We start from the raw sequence: 24,574 nt of genomic DNA, 5'->3' as shown, positions 1-24,574 counted from the left end.
GTTTGATCCCTGGGTTGGGAAGATTTCCCCCAGAGGAGAAACTAGCAACCTACTCTAGTATTCTTGCTATGAAAATCCTGTGGATAGAGGAGCCTGGTGGTGTCACATAGAGTCAGACATGACTGAGCTGCTGAGCTCACACATTATATTTCAGCCAGGAGCCCTGAAGCTGGATTCAGTCTAAAAGACAGTAAAAGACAGACCTGGCCTGGAAATTTCTGATCCATTCTGAGTCCCCTTTTCTTCCAATGATGGATATTATGGGGAATAAATGAAAACTGTCTACAGAGACACAATCCAAATAGGATACTAAAACAGATGTAAAAGTAAAAAAAAAAAAAATGGCACAAGACAATTTTGCTGCAAGAAAATTATGTAAGATGGCTTTGGGGATAAAGAAGGCATTTGATCTTAGCCTTAAGGTAGACATTTTACTGGGAATAGGTTTGTGCGGCAAACTTCCAGGACAGAGGTACGTTGTGAGCAAAGTCTGAGAATAGGATTGGGTAGGACTTTTACAGGGAACAAATGTAGAGCATAAAATGGATGGAGGCAAAAGTAGGAGCATAAACATAAAAACAAGGTTGGTGAAAATTTTTGAAAGCTAAGCTAACAGTTTTGACAAGATGCTTTAGCCAAACCATTGAAGGATTTTGAAAATAGCTGTGATGTCAATGGAGCTATGCTTTAGAAATATTAAATTCACATCACTGTGGGTTGACTCTGAACAGAGAAAGGCTGGAGATCTCGATGAGTTAAAGACCATAGCACTAAGATACTCGGGAGGTGTTGCAAATTAGGGTTGAGTTGCAGGAATAAGACCTGAAACCGAGCTAGAGGGGAATAGGCAGAATTTTGTTCTGCAAACATACAATATCTAAGTCTTAACAATGTGAATGGTGCTTATTTGTTTTCATCTTATAATTAACTGTTAAACTAATTATGGAAAATTATCTGTTACAAGAGAAGAGATGGTCAACACTGTTGACTATCACAATACCAAAATAATGAACTTGCTGGTGGAGATGAGGCAGTAGAAAGGGGAAGAGGTGATAGAAAATTGTGAGTACTAATGTCTTTATCTCTCAATATGGACAGTAGAAAATACTGTCCATGTTTGATGAAACAAAAGGTGGGGGTTGAAACAGGGTGATTGAGGTTCTAGAATTAACCAGTGAAGGAAGTGAAGCTAGGGCGCGGAAAGACAGAGAAGAGGTGGTGTTAGCAATATCAATTCTCATTTATTATCGAAAAAGTCAACAGACAACATCTGAAGTTAATACATCAAGAAATAGTATCATAACATTATTGCTAGCACAATATTATCACAGAAAATAGAAAAAAAAAAAGAATTGTCAGGCAAGACTTGGATGAACAAGGGGCTATTGCTTTTGTCACAAATTCTGCTGTAGTCATTTGATATTTACCCATGTGCATGCATTACTTTGATTAAAAATGTAAATTAAAAATCAAAATCTAATTGATGAGATTTGGCAACAGTTTCAACAGAAAAAGAAGAGTGAGAGGTTGACTGATTTTCCACATCTAATTGACTGAGAGTTTGGTGAGTGAAACATGAACATTTACCAGGGCAGTCAGGAGGAGAGATGGAAAGCAAGGTGAGATATGGAGTTTGCTTCCTCACATAAATTTAAAAGTTAAAATGAGTTTTAAGGCAGTCATGGCAGATGTTACACAGGATTGTAGTCAAACATTTGGATTAGGTCAATGCATAGATTCATTGCTTGGAGGGAGTTAATTCAGAGTTTAAGCAAAAGTACAGTGGAGCAAATATCAGCTTGCTGTGTTTGTTTTTGGACCAGCAAAACTCAACCTGACATAGAAAAAAGGCACCGAATGATCCCATAATAGCTGAACTAAGGACGAATATGCAACACTCACCTCATGTCCTTCCTTTAGCTGAATTGAATGAGGTTAGCCTAATTTAAGCTAATGGAGGACAAAAGAGCAGTGATAAGGAGAAAAAGGATTGTGTATTTTAACTAAATATACAAAAATTATAGCATTTTCTGCTAAGCAGCACCTATTATTTTCAGTCGTTTTGAAATGATGTTAAACACAACCGTAAAAATTATCAAAGAAGAAGAAAAGCATCACAGTGATCTCAGCTGACATTTGGCACATTGTAAAATTATATTAGAAACTGTATCCCTAATGGGATATATTGTTCATATCACTTTTGTTAATCAATCCTTATGACCAAGAACTGAATGAACATGAACCCAGCCACAGTCCAGCTGATAAAGTGTTTTGACAAGTCAACAAAATACACTTGTTGTCTTGAAAGTAAAAAAAAAAAGGCTCTCATTTTTGGAAGAAAGTATGAAAGATAAGCAACATTGTTCAGGCGAGATAAATCCTTGCAGCCAAATCAATCTTCCTGACCAAGTCACCTCCCTTCTTAAAAATCCTTTGGTGGTGGAACTGGAGTCTGATTCTGTTTTTGATGCTGGACCACTGACAGCTTTTGATTCTCATCTCTCCTCTTTCCTCTCTTTTGCCTCAGATCTGAGTAAGCTGCTAACAAAACCTGAGCACGCTCTCCTTTGGTGCCAGTGAAGATGATCAAGGCACACATATAGGTGGGAATCCCCAGCCCAGCCCCACTCTTTATGTTTACAATGAAAACCAAAGCCCCTGCCCTCTCCTTTCACTCAGGCCATTTTGGAGTGACCCTGAAGTCTGCTCTGCTCCCCACAGGAAGCTTTATTACGTGTACAATAATTTTCTCACACTTTCTTGGTTGATTCATTTGTGGCGTCATCAGTTTCAACATCCAAAACCAATTTGGGAAGAAGGATTGATACCGGTATCCATGGGGCAACCACAAAACAAGTGGATTTCCATCACTCTTCAGATAAAGGACAAAATAATAATAATGGTTGACACTTGCGTAGTGCTTGCTGGGTGCCAGACATTCTCCCCCAGGGCTTTACATTCATCAACTCATTAAATTTGCGTAGAAGTCCCATGAGGTACCCTACTATTTTTATCAACCTTATTATGAAGTTGAAGATCCTGAGATGCAGAAAGGCTGGACAACGTGCCCAGTATCATGTGTCTGGGAAGAAGCAGAGCAGGATTTGAATCCAGGTCCTCTCGGAGAAATGCAGCCAGTGCTTTCACCCTGTACCATCACAACTAATTCTAACAAAGAAGTAGTCTGTGAAGACCAGAGTATTGGGATTGACACATATACATTACGGATACTGTGTATAAAATAGGTAACTAATGAGAACCTACTGTACTGAACTTTACTCAGTACTCTGCGGTAACCTAAATGGGAAAGAAATCCAAAAGGGAGGGGATATACATATGTGTATGGCTGATTCATTTTGCTGTACAGTGGAAACTAATAAGACATTGAAAAGAAACCATACTCCAATAAAAATTAACTTAATAAATAAAAGTAAGGAGAAATAATTACAAAATCATGACGGTAAAAACTATAGAAAGCCCTGGCTTCCGCCCACCTTTCAGCCTCATCCCAGGAGTCTTCTGTCTGCCTTCAAACAGATACTGGCTCACCCTGTTCCCTCCCCTACTGGGCCTCACACCTGCATTTCCCTTCCTCTTTGCCAGCGTAGCTCTCATTCAAACAAACTGTAGCTCCCAGGAATGCCTTTTCTGACACCGGTCTCCCCCACACTTATCCCCCAACAAGTTCATATTTTCTTATTACAAGTTTCCGAGTAAACCATGTACCTCTCATTTAGGCTTTATCAGTATTCTAGTTTTGCCTCTATTTGTGTGATTATTTGGCTGTTTTTCTCTGTCGGTAAACCCTAGGCTCAGTGACACCAGGGACCTTGTTTATTTCTACTTATTGTTATACTCTGGCAGTCCCTGGCACTGAAATAGTTCCTCTATAAATGTTATATTTGTGAAATAAACAAATAATACACAGTCATTTCCATTTCAGCCAGTCATATATACGGCCCATAAATAGACTGACCCCATAGCCGAAATTTATAAGCAAATGGGCTTTGTGGATTGATGCCGTTTTCCCTACTCTGAAAGTATAATCCTTACAGTCCCTGTGGGGTTTTCTAGGAGAAGGCAAACGAGTGTGTTTTCTCTCCACGGGATCCTTTGTAAGTCTTGTGTGAAGTAATCTCACTCTCCAGTACTGCCTGACAAGGGGAGATCCACTGGGCACCCCTCCAAGGGCAGAGTGGGAAGAGGCCTGGGGCAAACTCTTTGTCATTCATGGTGGATGCATCCCTGTCCCCGTGCCCAGGAATGAAGATCCGCGTCTGTGCATAGTGTTTGTGGCTCTGCTGTTTGGGGATGCTTTGCACCACGACCTGAAGCTACGCAGGTTTAGCTGATTACCCACCTTACTGGGTGCTGCTTCCCAGGTGACACTAGTGGTAAAGAATCTGCCTACCATTGCAGGAGACAAGAGGAGATGTGGTTCGATCCTCGGGTTGGGAAAATCCCTTGGAATAGGAAATGGCCACCTGCTCCAGTATTCTTGCCTGGAAAATTCCATGGACAGAGGAGCCTGGCGGGCGCTGGTCCACAAGGTCGCAGAATCGGACGCGACTGAGCACAGAACACACAGAGCATCATATTGGAGAGAAAAATCCACAAGTGGGGAAAAGTGAGTGTTCATTACCTCTCAAGTGTTTTTCATAATTTTTTAAATTCTATATACACCTGTCACTGAAGTAGTTAATAGCATCTCCATTTTACAGGTAAGAAACTGAATAACCTAAGTCATGTGGCTAGTAAATAGCAGTGGATATGCCAGGATTCAGGTCTGAACAGTGCTAGACCCCATGCTCTTTCATCACAGAACGAGGACTCTATCCTGGCTCTTAAGTTCTAAAGAGGAGGATCTTATCATGTCAGGATATGAGAGATTCGATGCTAAAAGGGACACGTTAAGATTTTTTCATAACTTTCTGGCCCCATTTAAAATGTTGAAAAGAGATATTTTTACCTGTTTAAAAAAAAACTTTTCCTTTTATCTTGAAATTCTTTAAATGAATAATCATTAAATAAGAAGACATATGGCCTAATTGTTAAAGATTCTTTTTGACGATGAAGAGAAAATAAATAAATGAATAAGGAACTCTCTCTTGAAATAAGATGATGATAAGAAGTCCTCTTGTAACTCCCTGATGCAAAGAGCTGACTCATTGGAAAAGACCCTGATGCTGGGAAAGATTGGGGGCAGGAGGAGAAGGGGACGACAGAGGATGAGATGGTTGGATGGCATCACCAACTCAATGGACATGGGTTTGGGTGTACTCCGGGAGTTGGTGATGGACAGGGAGGCCTGGTGTGTTGCGGTTCATGGGTCGCAAAGAGTCGGACACGACGGAGTGACTGAACTGAACTGAACTTGTAACTCCTCATTCATAGGAGGAAAGCAACAAATAGGAAAAGAATATAAACGAAATCCTATGGGATTCAACAACAGATTTCCATGAAAGAGAAAAGCCCTGACAATGTTGGAGAGAAGGAAGTAATTGAAACTGAAAATACGCTGGATCCCTAAATTAGGAGAGAAATTCCAGCCTGTGAGGACCTCTAGGCCTTTCATAGCAAGTAGACGGAACTCAGAGTGTGTGTCCTACAGAGCCACAGGGCTGTCTGTGGGGTGGCTGCACAGAGATTTCTGACTGAGAGACTCAGAACTGGTCTTTGAGGAACTGGAGGGCTGCTCCGTCATCATCATGTCCTGGGCTCTCCCACGGCCAACGAAGAGTGCAGTCTACCCAGAAGTCACCTGAGAGGTGCCCACTTGTCTGCAGGCTGCGTCTGACTCAATCTGGCCTCTCCAGTAAAGGGAAACCGAACGACAGACGGAAGTCAGAGGCACCAGAACCAGCGCAGCTCATCATTCTGGACTTGGGGTGACAGAGGTATAGGTCTGTGCAGTGTGTTAAAGAGCAGCAATGTGCAGCTGAGAATGAGCATAAACCAGGTGATATCTGAGCAGATAACCAGTTCTAAGCTATCCATTGCTCACAAGGTCCAGGGTGCTGTGCCCTTTGCAAGGCTTTTACTTCTACTGTATTCATTTCTTTATCTGTTCACCAAATACAGAGGCAGTTTTATCTCAGCATTTGAGAAGGTTCTGGCACATAATGGGTCCCTATAAACATTTATTCAGCAAAAGACAAACTACAGGCAAAAGTTTGCTAAACTTCGCAAACTTCATGCAAGAGTCAAAGAAGGAAAAGGAATCCAGATTTGATTCCTAGTGACCATCTGTATCAGTTGTATTCTCTGAGGACCAATGTCAAATATATGAACGGCGTATAATTAGGTGGGCAACTCACTAACACATCAAACTAGTAAATCTGCAGGGGAGAAATTCTGTTTTCCAAAAAAGCCTCGTTTGGAGTTAAAATGGATACTGAAGTTCTAATAGGAGCTTGCTTCCGTTTTGGTTACTGGACTTGGCAGTGCAGAGGCTTCCCTGGGAGAAGTCCATATAAAGTTGACTGCGTGTAACTTTTCACATGCAGATGTTACGACGGCAGGGAAATTCTAGCACTTTTGTCCAGCGCCAGAATCTAGAGAGTTATGCTGGAGTCCCTAGGAAACGTCTCGATCTTCATCCCAGTGCTTCTGAGAACAGGGACATCTTAGCAACTACAAGCATGCATTAGGAAAGTTCCGCTGCCAAGAGCCCCTCATGGTGGTTGGCCTATGGACAAGCAGTCAGCTATAAATGAGGAGGCTGCAAAGCCCAAACGCCTAAACGTAGGCTTCTTTCACTCAGGGCTCTGTGGAGAAATTCCCATGTGGAATCTGTGAAGAAGGAATGTATTGGTATACCTTCAAATAGTTGACGTTTTAATGAATGCCTACAAGGAAACAACGGGTGATAATGAAACCTCCTTGTTAGAAACTCTTCAGCTGTCCTTTTCACCTAGCCTTGCCCTTCTACATTCAATTTCATTGTCGTTCCCAGCTCCCTCCAACCAAGTTTTGTTATATTCGTGTTTTCTCATTAGGTTGGAGAGGGAGGTGGAAACAGTAGAAACACAGGGGAGAAGACTCGGTGGAAAATTTACCTTTAAATTACCATAATAAGAGATGATAAATGAGTTTGTGTAAAAAGATGCCTACTCTAGAAACAGTGACATTTTTGCATTGCACGATCAGTTTATGGAGCGTGTGTATATGGGGTTCCGGGTACCTCTGAAGTGCAAGGCTGGTATTTTTATAAATGTCAGTTTTACTTCTGGTTTGGGGGATCTGGTACAAATTTACAGAAAAATAAGCTGGACATACACAAGCAAGTCTACTTAATGCTTAACACATCTGCAGAACTAGTCTCTCCAAGCACAGGAGGATTTTGATTATATGTGGATTTAGAGGATTCAAAATTAGGTCCTAATAGCTTCCCTCGGGTGTGATTTAACTGCAGTACAGCTATTTCTGATGTCTTGTCAACTTCTGCGTGATTCTTATATTCTCTGTACCCAGTCTCATGGTCATAGGTTCCTCATTAGTACTAACCCAGCCAGCATATTTTCCTGGGAAAAAAGTTTATAGGAAAGAAATATCAAGGCCCCATCATCAAGGATCAACCAAAAGGTTTCAAGGCAGGCATGTTCCACAGGATATGAAGAAAGTGTCTCAAGAGCACTAGTAGAATGCAATCCAGACCATCTTAAAACATCTTCAGTGCCTATGTAAGAGCAGCCAATTTTGGCCACCTAGGGAAAAAAGAAAACAGAGATGGCCCCATTCACAAAGATACTTTCATCAATACACAGTGACATCCTTCCTCCTAGTGCAGGATGGAGGGCGTGCAATGAATGAGCCTTCATCCCTGAGCTTGTAAGGGTGGCCTTTGGGAGCACAGTGGAGGCAGGGTGCCTGGGAGGACCTCAACAGAGAAGTTGCTGCTCAGTTAATCATCTCTGGGACCAACAGCACTATGCCTTCCCCATTTTCTCCCCATTAAAGTCTATTCACTGAATTCCTTTAGAGGTACACATTTTTCATTACTGTGAAACTGAAGTTATTTGGTAGTTCAGATTTCCACTGAGCCTATTGTAGAAAGACTCCTAAAGGAAACTTATGATTCTTTGTTCTTAAACAAATAAACTGTGTTCTTTATCTCCCAGGAAGCTGATAATATGATAGGTGCAGCTTTAAGGACTAATTACACTAAATAGCAGGGCATAACTCAAAAGAGAAGCTACATCTATTATGTAGAATTCCCTAAAGAAACATTAGAAATTTTACATGCATTGATTGCTAGTTAGCATTAGAAAGACATTTATGAGTTGACTCCACCAAAGCCACAACTGTTTGTATTAGCAAGCAGGCAACATAAGCTAACTGATAAGAATTCAGTGATATAACACAATTAATACAGTTATGTCTGTTAATTAGTGTTTTCCAACTGTCATAGAAGATGCCTTTTAGGAGCCAAACTTATTTTCCTGATTAAAAATTAGAATCCATCTTGTAAAATTGAGATGGACCTTCTTTTGATCTAATTAAAAGAAGAGTTTGCATACTCGAAACTTGTGCCCTTCTGACATAAATTAACATATTCATAAATGAGATAGATGGATATTTTGCAATTAACATGGGACAATGAGAATAAAGTCTAATTAGTAAACATGCTTTCTTTATTAACTTGCAGGTCAAGTTCTGTTTTATTATAAACCAATAGAGATAGAACAGAGTAATTTTTTTCAAAGAAAATTTATTGACTCTGAAATTCCATGGCACTCTATCACAGAAATGCTACTCGCTTCTTCATTTTCAAACACCTGTTAGCTCATAACTAGAAGTATACACAGACTGCTGGTTTTTATGCACAACTGGAGAATTTCAGCCTAGAACAGGTTTATGGGTTTCCTGAAAGAGTCCATTTTTACTCTTATAATCCTAAAGGTATTTTTACACTGCCTGTAGACACCAAAGACCCCCTTAATCCTCTAGTGGTTCTGCTTCCTTCAATCTTGTGCCACTGCAGTTCTCATTGGATGAAATTCTTGGTTAGATTTTCAACCCAAAAGAAACAGCCTTGACTAGTCTGTGCACCAAGTATAAATGTCTGCTTCCCAAAGCAGGTAGTTGATTAGAAGCATATTATGTTGCTTTATTCATTAATTTAGTCTAAATAGCTCCTGGCATATAATGCCAACCGTCTTACCCTTTAACTCCCTGGTCCCCACACCTCACCCTTTCCTTTCCTTCAAGGCTTTCAATGAAGCTAGGACATCCACGGAAATCAGTACACGGAGGAGCATATGGACTTACTTCCGACCTCTAGAGCATGTCAGGCAATCCCTGAATGGATGCCAAGCCAAGGCCTCCTGGAGGCTGGGGAAGTTCCAAGTTGAAATAAGTGTTCCCAGCTGAGTCTTCCATGGTATCAGGGACAGGCATATACAGTCTCTTAAGGGTGCTCTGGATCAGAAAAACCCATATCACATGAGATATGCCAAGCAGTTGTTTGGCACTGTTAATTGAACAAATCTCAATTTTCATTCACTTCACACCAAAGCACCATTACTCATCGCAGCAAACTCTGTACAAGAATGCTTCGTTCTTCCTACTTTTCTTTTTAACTAATTAATTACTTTGGCTGCACTGGGTCTTTGCTGCTGGCCCAAGCTTTCTCCAGTTGCAGCAAGCGGAGGCTGCTCTTGGCTGCAGCGCGGCTTCTCGTTGAGGCGGCTTCTCTTGTGGTGCACGGGCTCTAGGCACATGAGCTCCAGCAGCGGCAGCACACAGGCTCAGTACTTGTGGGCTGCAGGCTCTAGAGGGTGGGTCAGTGCTTGTGGTGCTTGGGCTTGGTTGCTTTGCAACTTGTGGGATCTTTCTGGACCAGGCAGGTACGGACCTGAGTTCCCCGCACTGGCTGGCAGATTCTCATCTATTCTGCTACCAGATAAGTCCCTACTTTTCTTTTCTAAGAGCTACTTTTTCTTGCTTCTCTTATTTCCTATCACATACGTGATCTCTACCACATAGCTTTTTCACTGTTCTCAATTGCTTTGTGTTCGCTAAGATGATCTTCTCCACCAGACTATGGCAATGTGATATTTGGCAGCTCTACGTTCAGTTAGTAAACTACAATTCTGGAAAAATGGGGCCGGACTCCTCTGTGAGGCTGTTTCTTCATCTGTTCAGTGAGAAGGAGGATGATACCTATCGAAATAAAATTATATATTTAAAAAATTAATACAGATTAAGTGCTTTTTTAATGCTAGCTATGGATCAGTTCAGTTCCGTTGCTCAGTCTTGTCTGACTCTGCGATCCCATGGACTGCAGCACACCAGGCCTCCCTATCCATCACCAACTCCCAGCATTTACTCAGACTCATGTCCATTGAGTTGGTGATGCCATCCAACCATCTCATCCTCTGTTCTCCCCTTCTCCTCCCACCTTCAATCTTTCCCAGCATCAGGGTATTTTCAAATGAGTCAGTTCTTTGCATTAGGTGGCCAAAGTATTAGAGTTTCAGCTTCAGCATTAGTCCTTCCAATGAATATTCAGGGCTGATTTCCTTTAGGATGGACTGGTTGGATCTCCTTGCAGTCCAAGGGACTCTCAAGGGTCTTCTCCAACACCAAAGTTAAAAGCATCAATTCTTTGGTGTTCAGCTTTCCTTATAGTCCAATTCTCACATCCATGCATGACTACTGGAAAAACTATAGCCTTGACCTTTGTTGGCAAAGTAATGTCTCTGCTTTTTAACATGCTGTCTAGGTTGGTCATAACTTTTCTTCAAAGGAGCAATTGTCTTATGGCTGCAGTCACCATCTGCAGTGATTTTGGAGCCTAAAAAAATAAAGTCTGTCACTGTTTCCACTGTTTACTCATCTGTTTGCCATGAAGTGATGGGACCAGATGCCATGAAGTTAGTTTTCTGAATGTTGAGTTTTAATCCAACTTTTTCACTCTCCTCTTTCATTTTCATCAAGAGGCTCTTTAGTTCTTTGCTTTCTGCCACAATGGTGGTGTCATCTCCATATCTGAAGTTATTGATATTTCTCCCAGCAATCTTGATTCCATCTTGTGCTTCATCCTGCCCAGTGTTTCTGCATATAAGTTAAATAAGCAGGGTGACAAAATACAGCCTTGGCACACTCCTTTCCCTATTTGGAACCAGTCTGTTGTTCCATATCCATTTCTAACTGTTGCTTCCTCACCTGCATACAGATTTCTCAAGAGGCAGATCAGGTGGTCTGGTATTTCCAGCTATTGATAGTATCATATAAATTACTTTATGTTAACAAATTTCTAGGCAACTTCCCTGGCAGTTCAATGGTTAAGACACCACATTGCCAGAGCAGGGGACATAGGTTCAATCCCTGGTCAGCGAACCAAAAATCCACATGCTGCGAGGTGTGGCTAAAAGATTAAAAAAAAAAAAATCTAGTTTGACAGAACCTCGGCATGTGTCTTCTGTTATTTGTCTGGATCAGGGCAGTAGATCAGGTGCAGTGCAACTAGAAGTTGAAACAAGAAGGGAAGGGACATATTGGGAAGGCTGTTTCAGCGAGAAAGTTGGTTATCCTCTTGCTTCCAGAACATAAGCACACAGTTTAGTTCATTGCAGAGAACAGCCTTAAGAGCAGACATTTTCATACCACAATTTAATTTCCCTACTAAGCAAGAAAAACCTCTCTGCTGAAGTTGTCTGCTGCCGATCAGAATATTCTTTTGAAAATATTTCAGGACAGGGGTCAGGATAATGTCATACCAAGTTTCCAACCTCTTAACAGACATGAAATATTCATAGATTTCTATTCAGATGTGCTCCTTCGATGGCCTCAGCCCTCCTCTTTACATTCCAAATTCAACATGAAAGTTTATCTTTAGGTAGCCAACCTTTTTTCAGTGATAAAGGTCAATTATGACCTTGCTTTACTGACAGTTATCATGCTATCCAGGATTCTGTAATATATATCCAGTAATACTGTGTCGTGAATAAATGCAGCTAAAAAAAATCACAAGGGTAAAATTTATATGCAAAATGAGAAAAAGCATCAACTTTTCCCTCCAGTTACCTTTATTTATTTGAACAAATGTCATGAGAAAGAGAGTCTTAGACTTAATCTCCCTCAATCAATGTCAGACACATTACTACTTAATGGGAGTTTATACTGCATAATATTATTTTCTTTGTATGAACCATTTTCTGACACCTTACATTTAGTTAAATGATTTATCCATGTACATTTTACATGAGGATAAATATGAGAAATGGTTTTTGCTTCTCTTGAGTGGGATAAGCAACTGTAAAATACAAAGTTAATTGGCTCAGCCACCAAGGCCCTGATGTCAACAGGAGTTACATCTGTGTACAAAGAAAATCTATCTCAATAGCTTTGAGGGATAATATATATATATATATATATATTTTACTATTTCTTTTTTAAAGGACTTAACCAAGCCCTATCCCCACAATGCATTCTTATTTGTCAGTAAGCACCAGCTTTAGATGCTACATGAACCATCATGTGGGTGCTTACTCTTTGCATATTTGCAGTGCTCTCTAAGTAAAAGCGTCCGTGTTGTGAAAGATTGTGCTATGAAATTTATACACTGGAAAGCTGGGTTGAGTTGATGAGTTATGGAATAAAGCTTGGTGTCCAAAAGCAATTTTGCTGCCCATATACAGCATATAGTTTTATATATTTGGAGCAAGTTCTTTTGTGATTTCTCTTTTAGGTCACTAACAGAAAACCCATCTTGTTTTGATGGAGATTTGTTAAAAAGAAAATTTCCTGGAAAAATGCACAACTTGGGAATTTTTCAGATTCTGTAATCTGAAGTTTATTACTTATGGAAGATTTTTACACAGGGCTGGATAAAATTCCATCAATCTTGGTTTGTTATCATTGTTTTTACAGTTTTGTTTTTGGATTTGCTTTTTTCTTTAATTTAAAAAGGAATTAAAGGTATTCATTTGAAGAAAAAGAAGTAACTCTTTTCAAATGTAGCTTCTGAGTACGATAGTGAGAGGATTACACAGTCCAAACAGCATTGAAAAGACGTTCAGTCAATTCCTGTCTCATCTCCTCAACTACATTTATTTCTTGTGATTTCTTGTGGAGTTTCAGACTATTTTTCCCTTTTTTGGCAGACAATCAACTGGAGTGAGACAAAACGTAGTAAGGCCTAACACTGACACAAACTTGACCAAGTAAAAAAATATTTTTGGAAAGGGATATACAAGTCCTTTTATAAACAAAAAACTTCTTTATTTGTAAATTTCTTTCATTTAAAAAATAAGCCTTCAGTGTCCCTTGCAAAACACAACATGCATGCCAACTCTACTCTGAAGCTTTTCACTCCCCATCCGGGCAGAATTTACTGCTCCTCCACCCAGATTCTCACAACAGGGTTCTTATTCCTCTAGCTGCCACTCTGCTCGTTCTGCCTTAATCTAGAATTTATTGTTCAGGTGTCTGGCTTCTACTCTGAAGCATCAATGCCTTGGTGGCAGATTCTATGTATCAATTCAGTGTTTACCCTCCACTCAGCTCCTAGAGCAATGCTATCTTCTGGAGACTCAGGCATGGCTTTTCTGTTTCTCTGTCCTATTAGGTTTAGGTCATTGAAGGAAGGCCGAAAACATATTTTCTCTTACTCATCTTTAGGTTCCCTGGGTTTCACATTACCCCCAAGGACTGACTAAATGTTTGCTGAGTGAATGAGTAAACAGCTAAATAATTTCTATCAGCTTTTCCCAAACCTTTAGGGCTGCCCCAAGGCATTAGTATGCCATATGTCCCTATTCCAAGCCCAGGATGTAAACAAGGAACTGAACAGAGAGGGGTAGACCAGAAGACTTTCATCAGATTGTCAGTTGTTCAATTTGCTCAGTGAACCATCCATTGCTTTGAGTTCCATGGCACTCACAAAGCTTACAATAGGTTTGACTTGGCCCAGGGTCTTCCCAGGTGGTGCTAGTAGTAAAGAACCTTCCTGCCAATCCAGGAGACATAAGAGATGCAGGTTCAATCCCTGGGTCGGGAAGATACCCTGAAGGAGGGCATGGCAACCCACTCCAGTATTCTTGCCTAGAGAATCCCATGGACAGAGGAGTCTGGCGGGCTACAGTCCATAGGGTCACAAAGAGTCGGACATGACTGAAGTGACTTAGCACAGCACAGCATAGCGCAGGATCCTTTAATGCAAAAGCCACCCAAACAGAATATTAGAGAATCTCACAAGAATCTCCCTCCTTGGAATACCTCTCTCAGATCTGGGTTTGCTCACTTTCTATCTCTGAAATTGTGTGGTCAGGCAGCCCTCCATACAACCGAAGTTCCTTGTCTTGAAAGGTAATGCACTTGAAATTAAGCTGCCACTTTTCCATCAAGGGCTTCAGCCTTTGCACATGAACCCTGGCTACTGAACAGACCTTTGATCTTTACTTGGCGCTTCTAAGTTGGGTTGGCCCAGTATACCGAATAAAGCAACGTCCCCTACCTCCTCTGGAGGCTGATGTCCCTCCCCGTCATCCCTTCCAGCTCACTGTGTTCTGTGGCAGTCACACAGGTTTAAAATTAAAATCAGCTGTGTTGTTCTGCTGTGAGAAACACAAGAGTCATTTTCTAAAAGGATGCAAAAAGACAAGCCGACTGGAACTGTGTGTGTCTGCAAAGCCATCCTCCTGGTTCGAGGTGCAGCAGCATTTCAGAGGAAGCCAAGCCAGCTGTAGAACCTCCCAGCTAGAGAAACCAGGTAGCAGAGAGTTAAAACACTTGCTCATTGGTTTTCCCAGATCCTATTTTAATTTGCTCCCTCTTTTTGGACAGCTCTGTGAAGGCAGTCTGGTTCGCTGCCTCGCCATACTAATGAGACTCATCCATCTGCCTCTGTCATTGCCAGCCTCTCCTTTCTGCTGGAAGTCAGAGATGAACGCTCAGGACAGGTCCTTTCTAGGCTGCAGTACTTAATCATTTCTAAACATGCTAGATGGCCTCAGGCAGTGAAGGCAACAAGCATTTAACCCAGGCTTGGCAGCTCTGGCGTCCCCACACTCTGCCTGTGAGCTCTGATAATGAAAAGTCGCTGCGCTTTTACTCTCCACTTAACCAGATGCTCTTTGCTTCTTGGGGCAAAAGGTTAAATAGATATAAGAACCCATGCTAGTTTTTGAAGGCTTTTATTAGCAGTCCTTATAGTAGTGGGAGAAGAGGATGCTGTTGTTCCTGATCCGTTTGTCCCTTGGGCTTCACATGTAGACTTGTGTCCTTGCTTTTTACCAAAGGTACGATGCCTTGACCCACCATGCTTTTATTGTTTGGCAGCACAAGAGGTAACCCAGGCAGGTTGGTGCTCTGCTATTTAATTATTTAATGTTCAGTTTTTATGGAAAGAATGAACGAGAGGACAGTTATCAACATTGCTTAACTGTGGCAACACCTTTATTAACAATGTAGATAAAGCACTTTTTTTTTTCCAGAGTGGCTAGAGTCTCTGATTTATTTTTCCACTCCATCTACTGCTCCATATGTCTGTGGAATCTGCCTTTTTCCCAGAGCTCATGTTAGTATAAAGCAATTGTCTGGGATGTGTAAGAATTAAGTATCCCATCATTCAGGCTAGACATGCAATTAGAAGAGTTGCACTAATTTCCACTGCTGAGACCCTGTCACTTTAATTTATCCTTACTTTCCTGCATTTAGGCCTTTTCTGGTTGGAGGCCAAGGATTTTATACAGTTTCAGTCAATGGTGCTTTGATGTAGGAACTGGACTATGTATAAAGTTTGGGGGAATAAAAGAACTGGGGGTTTACCTGGAACTGGTGGGAAGAAATGAAAACCTTATACAAAGAAACATGTATTCACTGATTCTACCTTCCTAGCAAGAGAGTAGAAAGGAGAAGGAATTTTTAAATCCGGAAAATCTCACTGAATTATATCAATATACAAGCATTTCTTCATGATTATTTTTCCTCTGATGTTATTTATAAAATGCTATTTTCTGCTTTTACTATCAATGTGTGAAAAGATTACTATTTATCAGGTAGTTTAAGCTATCATTTTGAAAGAAGTGCTGAAATTTAATTATTGACTTTTTTCAGTCTATACAGCTATCACCAGACTGTTCAATTCCATCTATATATATATATATAACTCCATAGTTTTACAGCCACCATCAAAATCTCTTTACATAAGTTTCAGACAAGCATAACTCAAAAATGCTTGGAATGTTCCCATGAATAAGTACGAAATATCTCTTCCTAAACATTTCCCCATAGAGATATGATAAATCCTATGTGGGCCAATTATCAGACTTTCTTGTGCTTTTCATGCTTTAAACCAGTCCCTGGATTGTGGAAAAACTCCCAGAGACCAAGCTAATTTCACCCTCAGCACCGAGTGGCTGCATTCAGACTTGAAAAATCCAGTGTCCAAAGAGGGTTCAACTTCTCATGATTTTGAAATAAAGACATGAAAAAGTTCAATTAGAAAGGAATTTTGCATTGAGAAAAATTTTTGCAGACGGTTATTTCCTTAAACTAGGTTTTAAACAATTAAAGTATGTATGTGTCCTGATTCTTGGCAATGGAGACTCTGACAAGGTGAAAACCTAGACCCCTTGCTCACAGGACTGACTCCATGATCTTCAGTGTGACTTCCAGCTCTGAAAATATAGCTCTGCCCCCCTCAGCCTCTGGAGCTCACTTTTTCTCTTCAGTAAAGTAACGAAAGCTTCCACAGTAGATTTTGATCAAAATAAATCCTGATTAATTATTTGTGTCTTTCATAGAAGAGCTCTGACCACTTTATATGGCAATTTACTTAGATGCTGAGTCATGTCTGACTCTTTGCGACCCCATGGACTATAGCCCATCAGGCTCCTCTATCCATGTGATTCTCCTGGCGAGAATACTAGAGTGGGGTGCCATTTCCTCCTCCAGGGGATCCTCCTGACCCTGGAATCAAACCCATGTCTTTTACATTTCCTGCATTGGCAGGCAGATTCTTTACCACTAGCACCACCTGGGAAGTCTGTAAAGGCCACCTATTCATGCTAACAAATTAGGCTTCCAAACTTTTAAAAGCAGAGAAGACATTAAAAAAATGTTTAAGCTCCAATTAGTAACTTAGTAAGACTTCAGTACCCTGACCAGGAGCATGCTTATTGAATAGAAAATCTCTATTTGAATTTCACCTTTGACTCTTAAATTTTAGTCTCTCCCAAGGGGCCAAGAGTTCACTGACATATTTAAGACAGAAGTAACCAGAAAAACCTAAAAATTTATCCGAAAAGCATAATATAAAGATCATATCAAGCTTTTTAGAGAATCTATCAAATTTTTTTGTAATATTTTATAGGTTTTTGCCACTCAGTCACATGTTAAAGGTGACTAATATTTTATATCAAGTTTTACATATGGTATCAATTCAAGAATATACTATATGTCTGTATCATAAACATCACACATGTGTTACTTATAAGCATATATTCCTTCAAGAAAACAGAAAATGCATATCCAGAAACATATTTATGGAAGTTTTATCTATTCACAATCATTATTGGAGTATCTGTAATTATGTGATCATACAGTAAGGATTGGAGAAGGAAATGGCAACCCACCCCAGTACTCTTGTATGGAAAATCCCATGGACAGAGGAGCCTGGTAGGTGACAGTCCATGGGGTCGCAAAGAGTCGTACACGGACACAACTGAGTGAATTCACTTTCACTTTCGCTTTTTACTGTAAGAATGGGCAATAATGGATTAAGATCCGTTAACTGATAAACAGAAAGTCTCCACCTATGCCCCAGAAGTATTTATGGACAGACGTTTCCTCAACAGAAAAATAAACCCTGGTTAAAAATAGATAACTTACTTGTAGTGTCTGGAAGGGAAGCCTACAGTTTTGGTAGGGAATAACCATCATCAAAAAAGAAATAAGCAATCAGAAATCCAGATGTTGTTATTTTTAGTTTATGTAAATTATTTCTGAAGTAAAACACACTGGAAATGTAGAACATAAGTAACACAAAAAAGGAACTGCTTTTAAAAAGAATGTTATTGAAAGCTTTCCTATAAGACTTTGTGGCTCTTAAAAATCAATGGGCTAATTAAAAATGGGAAATGTGAGAGCAAAAAGAAATAAAAAGACTGGATGTGGAAAATATTAGATATCCCTGAATAATTTTAGAACCAATAAAGAGACTGAAAAATGAAAAAGAGAAGGAAAAATTACCTCAACGTCTTTTCTTGAATAGCAACAAAAAGTATTATTTTCAAAGATCACATAAGGCTGAATTATCTTCTCTTGATTGTTATGAGTACTGTTTGCCTTGCCTCAGACCTAAATCTTGGGGTTATTGGAGAAACAAAATTCATGTACCTGAACATGCTAACACCATTTTCAGTTCCTCACCCACAAGGCTGTGTTACAGGGACCTTTGTTTTACAACAAAGTCCTTATGGCACTTCTAGTAATTAAACTGAAAGGGGCCTGGGTCTCACCTAATTCAGTATTGGCAATTTGAAGAGGGTATGCAGATAACACATTTGCCCCATTATAACTATGGTCATCAACACAATGTATACAGTCTTTTCCCAGTCTGTATTTAGGCATTTTATGGCATTAAAATCCACCTGGTCATGTATCAAAGGACTAGTAGGAATGGTAAGAAGTCCTCTAGGCTGACAGGCAGCCAGTCAGTAAACAAATGTTTATTGGGAGACATAGGGTACACAGCTTGGTGCTAAACGGGAGTCCATCCCCCTGCCCTGAGGTCTGCACACGCACGGCAGACACATAAGGTTCAGCTGGCACCATCTTTTGCTTTTACTTATTGAATAGCTTGCTAGTGTCTAATGGACTAAACAAACACTTTAGCAGCACATAACACAGCCCTGTATGCATATATATATATATGTATCTATCTATATGTGCTTATGTATAGATGGATATATAAAACTTGGCATCTCTTTCAGGAGATATGCCAAGATATATTCACAGCTTTATATACACATGTAATTCATGTATTTATGTGCATATGGCAGTCAGGGGAATATATCTAATCAGTAGAACATGTTTTATTCCAGATGTTTTTTCATCATATTTTCTCACTATCACTAATTTAAAAAAAATCACCATAGCTATTCTGCTTGGACAGTTGGATTGGTTTTTAACCCTGAATCTCATTGAAAGAAAGAAAGCAGAACATCTTCTGTTCCATTTGTTGTTGTTCAGTCGCTTAGTCATGTCCGACTGTTCTCTAGTATGAGACAAACATGTTGGCATAACAGCCGCTCATGAGATGTTGTAGATAGAAAGTTCATCTTAACTCAAAGCATGCTATAAAACAATCAGAGAGGCTTTACTTTTGATGATCTGCACTTCTATCTTCTAGATTTACTTTCCAAAATTCACCTAGCTGTTCAAGGTTATATCTTCTCTTGTCTTTCACACAGAGTCTTTCATATAGAGTCTTTCATATAAAGTCTCCTTGCCTGTCTAACTTAGGAGCAGACAAAATGAAGTTTGGTCTTGTAGTTCTTCTTCACTGCACTCTTTAGCTCAGTCTTAGAATCATCAACCATCACACATACCCAGTGATCCTACACATGACTCTTTTTAACCAACAGCTGTGTGGTCCTCAAATTCTGCTGCTGCTTCTACGAGTGTCTCCAAACGTCACACTGCCTACTGAACCCTTACTTCTAAACCAGAGTTTCTCCTTCATTGGGTATCTATCCCTCTGTTCCTATTCTTAGTGATGTCCCCATTTTTATTCTTTTATCCAAGAACAGCTTCAAATGACTATAAAAATTAACTAGCTCCTGGTTTAAAATCTCCCTCTAGCTCCTTGATTCTCCTCTGAAGCCATCTGATTTGTTCAGTTTCACTTCTGAGCTCTCGTTCCAGTTAGACGGCTGTCCTTGCTCTCTAGCCTCATAAACACATGTTTGTTCTCTGCCCTTTCACTCTCCACCATCCACAGAGGCCATTGCTCCTCCATTCTAATTCTCAATGCAGACAATCTCACCTGTCCAGGTAGCCAGAATAAAGGTTTTTCATTTGCCTTAAGTCTTCATTTAACAATTATATCTTCCACTGACATTCACTTGTCTTCAAATGATTCTTTTAAAGTACAAGGCAGAAATAAAAATTGAGAGCTAATCTTGGGAAGTTAGCATTGTGGAGGGATTGTATCACATTGTACTTGCTCCTATCAACACCTTGAAGGTGGAGACTGCTGTAAGGTTCTTGTTTTATTGCCTGGGTTGAAATACAGTAATGACAATTAAGCTACCCTGATGATAATTAACTGACTGCCTTGGTGAGAGAAGTTTGCTCTTTGAAGAACACTATAGAATAATGATCCCTATGAAGAAGGCAGATTTTTCTGGCTCATTTTAGATAAACGTTGCTATTCTGGTGTAATTCATAGTGACTTAGCAAGAATGGAGCTGAAAACAGTTGTTAAAGGGTATTAAATGAGAAATAATTAGTTAGCTAATATATATGACAAGAAGCAGTCCAGGCTAGTCAGGGTAAACTGAGTTCAAATTCTGCCTGCAATATTTACGACTTCTGTAATCTTGGCTGGACAAGATTCTTCATCTTTGTCTCCCTAATCTCCAGTTCTTTACGTTAAGAAGGGACAAAACAACGGAATACTATATGTTAATGTTCTTAAGGCATCCATCAGAGTGTCTGATACAGTCCTTGTGCTAAGTTGCTCAGTGGCATCCGACTCTTTGTGACCCCATGGACTGTAGCCCACCAGGTTCCTCTTTCCATGAGATTTCCCAGACTAGAATACTGAAGCAGGCTGCCATTTCCTTCTCCAGAGGATCTCTCTGACCCAGGAATCGAACTGGCGTCTCCTGCATCTCCTTGCATTGGCAGGCAGATTCTTTACCGCTGAGCCACCTGCTTTAGAGAAGGCAGCAAATAAGAGGCGGCTCTTAAAGGAAAGCCATAATGTTCGCAACCTTAAGGTAAATGACTTTTTTCTTCCGCTGAGAGTGTATGAATGACAGAAGTGGGACTGAATGCTTTCAAAAGTTGAAGAAGTAGGAAACAACGTCTCTGAAACCGTGGCAGCAGCGTCAACGGGCACAGGCTCTGAAGGGAAAGAGCATTCTCTGCCTCATGCAGAAAAGCAAAGCAAAGGCTTTGGAGAAGAAGTGTGAGCCTCTGGGGCTTACTGACAGTGTTGCACTGAAAATTAAGACCTTCCTTTAGTTAATTTTAGCCATCTAAGCGCTTGTGAGCCCAGGACAAGTCAGCACCAAAGCTGAGAGAAAGGTGATTGGGCCTCCAACCCCGAGCTCACCTCCGAGGCAGGGCTGTCAAAGTCTGAGGAACATTTTACCTTTAAGTTAAGATGAGATTGGTTTGAGTTCAAAAGAAAAATTCTATCAAGGATTGCATATAAGAGGAGAGTAAAGGTTCGTCAATAATGAAAAAGATCATTCTTAGGGAGAAAGATTTCAAACTTACCTAAGAATTTACTTTAAAAGCTGATGTTGACATTTTATTATTCAATGTAGTGACTGATTAATACTCTTAAAAATCTCACATTTTAAAAGATGTGTATTTGGATGCCAAAGAATGGCTAACCATGTTTTCGTGCAGTGATCTTTAGAAAGCTATAAAAGATGCTGTATAAACATTCAATGTTTAGAGGGGATAACGCATGAACATATCTAATTCATTGTCTTTTGTTTTCTGTGAGAAAGCTGAATTTGAAAATTAAAAACGTTTTTAAAAAAGCAATTGTAATAGTCCCAACTGATACCTTATAAGAAAAAAAGGGATGTCCCTTAAATTGCCTTGTATATAAATTTCATCCATTGGACATAAAAAACATATTGAAGCTTCCCCTTTTTGGTCCTATATTTCTGTTTTATTTATTTGCTATACAGTCAGATGTCTCAAGTTTAACCATTTCACTTCTGCCTCCATTAAGATTCCATTACCTGTTTTAATATCTATAAACTTAGATGTGCTTTGGCATAGTTTGACATAGGTTTTGTACTTCAGTCTTACTAGCACCAAACTCTTGCTCTATGGATTTGCTTACTCTGTATTACAGAAAGTTTCAAACAAACACAGAAACAGAGATCATGATAAAATGAACGTCCACGTACCCATTACCCAGCTTGGGATTTGGTCTCCCCAGATAGACACAGACTTTAAAATAAGAGGGGATATATTGCCGACACACTTTGTTGCACAGTGGAAACCAACACAACATTGTAAGGCAACTATACTCCAATAAAACTAATTTTTAAAAATAAATACAATTCAAAATAAAGTTGAATTCCCCCCTAAAAATAATAATAATAAGGCCCAGCAAAATCCCTTCAAATTCTGACCTTACTATTTACTGTCTACCCAATGATCTTGGAAGTGGAGTGCTTATGAATATTTAATAACAGGTTTTAGGGCTGTAAAAGGTCCTGATTTGGAGATTTGCCCATTACCCTGGTGTAAAGGCACCCATCATGGTCAATTTCAAGTTAGCACCATAAGTCACTGACTATATACATATATCCCCTCTCTTTTTTAGAGTCTGTGTCTCCCAATCTAATACTAGCAGCCAGCTCCAGCCACAGCTGGATCTTGGGTAAACTATAAAAACTTGCCCCAGATAATAATACCCAGATTCATTAATTTTAAAATAGAAAAAAAGTAGTAATACTTGCTTTGCCATATTACTGAGAGGATTAAATGAAATACAATATACAAACCTGCTACCACAGTGCCTGGAAGTTATAATGCTTTTTGTGTATTCAAATCATATTAGCCTTTTCTAATGTTAAGCCGTACACATACACACACACACACACACACACACACAGACACACACAAACACACGAAGGCTAAATGTCCCCAAAGACTGGTTTTAAAAAAATAATTCTTTTAAAATAACTTTTGACTATCCCTATGCAATTTTATTAAGTAGGACTCTTGAATGGTTATCTACAGTATTTCCAAATGTTAAGACAAGAAAGTAACATACCACCATGGAATCACCCAGAGAGGGAATATGACAGTCTTCAACATATTAACAGTAAAAGTGAATTCATACACAATTTGTGGTTAAGGGCGAATTAAATCTCAGGGCAAAGCCACATTTCACTGATTTCTATATTCTCAGCAATGCTGCCTTTGATGCACTACAATGATTTTTTTCCTTCTTTTTCTTTGCCCTCAGCTGCAGCCTGAACACGGCAGCACTGGTGCTATAACAGAGAAGGTACAACAATTTGTTCCATTTTGAAACCTAAGATTCTGTATATAATTGTTATGATGCAAAAGTACAATTCCAATGTATGTGAGTAGCTGTTTTAAGGATAAAAATTTACTTGGTTGTAAACCCTTGAGGGTGTAAAACTTGCATTTGTTAATCCTGTTTTAAAACACTTTCTCTGAAGGTGACGATTTTAAGTCCTTACTATTCATTGGAAGCATCACTCACGTGGGTTATTCTCACTGAGCTCTGAGTCTCGATCTTCAAGACCTATCTTGTCTTCACTCTGCTTCATGCTTCACATATAATTCTTCTCAAAACTCAGAGAATGATCTTAGAAATGACCCAAACATGGCTTGAACCCCATTCTGAACCCAGATCTCAACCTGGGAGACAGGAGGGAAATATCATCCATCAACCCTGCTATGCCACCTACTTTTATTAGCTGTACTGAAGAGGAGAGTCTAAAACCAGCACAGTTCTCTCTTATTTACTGATGGCGCACTGTCAGTTGCTTAATCAATAGATATAGGCTAGAAAGAAGGATGCCAAAACCTTACCCAGGAGACTCAAGGTTTAGAAGAAAATCACACTTTGTGAATTAAGAGGAAAACTCATCAAATGAAGGTTAATCCTGACACTATAGCCCACTATTCAGATGTAGGAGGAGAGAAAGTCTTAAAATGCAACTCTCTTATGTGTTTCCCCTAGAGACTCTTCAGGCAATAAAATAATACTGTGTGAAAAGGGATTTCCTTTGGTCCCCTCAAGGAAAAAAAAAAAAAAAATCCTTTCTGAAAATAGTTTCTTCTAACCACGGATAGTGTTATTTATGAAGACTTAACCTACATAACAACATTCTCTATAAAGAAAAAGTTCGCTGGATAAACAAAAAAGCTCAAGAACAACAGTGCAAGAAGCCCAAACCGCAAGGGATATTAGCAAGGTGCTTTCTCTGAAAAGTACAGTCCTGGTGCCACTTTTTGTCACCTCCACCTTTCCCATGTCCAACCCCAGAAGGACACGTGGGACTTTTCTAGGATGCCTCTAATTACCGTCTGAGGAAACAATTTGTGCTCCTGGCTTTTGTTATTTCAGTTCTGTTTCTGTTGTCAAGGGAGAAAAGGCATCCATCACTTTTATTACCACACAAAGCCAGCCAGGGTTCTCTGAAGCCATACCACCGTCATTTAGCATTTTTAAAGTCAGATCTGAAAATCGGGCACCCCCATATCAACATTTGAACATTGTGTTTCCAGACTTGACATAAATCTTCCACAGCCACGCTCAGCAGTGAGCTAAGTCTTGGACTGCCTTTCTGGCAAGGAGAGAGCATCTCCGGGACACCTCAGCCCTACC

At 39.9% G+C, this 24,574-nt stretch overlaps 1 long non-coding RNA gene across 1 annotated transcript; it reads left to right on the top strand.

Annotated features, from left to right (window-relative positions):
• The first annotated feature begins 1,504 nt into the window (after positions 1-1,504).
• LOC139039631 (uncharacterized) lies at positions 1,505-23,221 on the top strand. Its single transcript, XR_011492967.1, has 3 exons — positions 1,505-1,619; positions 2,528-2,603; positions 23,180-23,221. It is a non-coding gene; the product is annotated as an uncharacterized lncRNA (long non-coding RNA).
• The last annotated feature ends 1,353 nt before the right edge of the window (positions 23,222-24,574 follow it).

Source organism: Odocoileus virginianus, chromosome 19, assembly GCF_023699985.2.
Source record: "Odocoileus virginianus isolate 20LAN1187 ecotype Illinois chromosome 19, Ovbor_1.2, whole genome shotgun sequence".
Taxonomy (NCBI): domain Eukaryota; kingdom Metazoa; phylum Chordata; class Mammalia; order Artiodactyla; family Cervidae; genus Odocoileus; species Odocoileus virginianus.
This window is presented reverse-complemented; position numbering and strand designations above follow the sequence as displayed.